The sequence below is a fragment of the Pteropus vampyrus genome, unplaced genomic scaffold (assembly GCF_000151845.1).
Source record: "Pteropus vampyrus isolate Shadow unplaced genomic scaffold, Pvam_2.0 Scaffold2848, whole genome shotgun sequence".
Taxonomy (NCBI): Eukaryota; Metazoa; Chordata; class Mammalia; order Chiroptera; family Pteropodidae; genus Pteropus; species Pteropus vampyrus.
The window spans coordinates 6,111-6,527 of record NW_011891629.1 but is presented as its reverse complement, the minus strand read 5'-3'; positions in this window follow the sequence as shown (position 1 = coordinate 6,527).

Sequence of the window (417 nt, the reverse complement as noted above, 5' to 3'; positions counted from 1 at the left end):
CTCCTCCTCCTCCTCGCTCCTCTCCTGCGATGGCTTTTTATAACTCCGTGTTCTGCGCCTTTCCTGGGGCTTGGAAGGGAAGGGGTGGGGGAGGTGGGAGGCGGAGAAACAAGCTGAATTTTCTGGCCTTTTCAAAACGTGCCCTCCTCCCGCCGCGCACTGGTGATTTCAGGGGCTCCTTTGAGCCCCAAGGCAGTGAGGCTCACGCCCCCTCCCCTCGCCCTGGAATGGATATCGCGCGTTTCCCCAGGCCCCAGCCCTTGTCCGCCCACCCCACCCCACCCCCCGCTCCAGCCTGGAGCCGCGGAGCCTGGGTAGACCAACAGGCCGAGCTGCAGCAGGCGAGCTCCCCGCTCGTGTCCCCTGCGCCTCCACCTCGGACCTCACGCCTCAACACTTACCCCCCAGGCGGCCGCC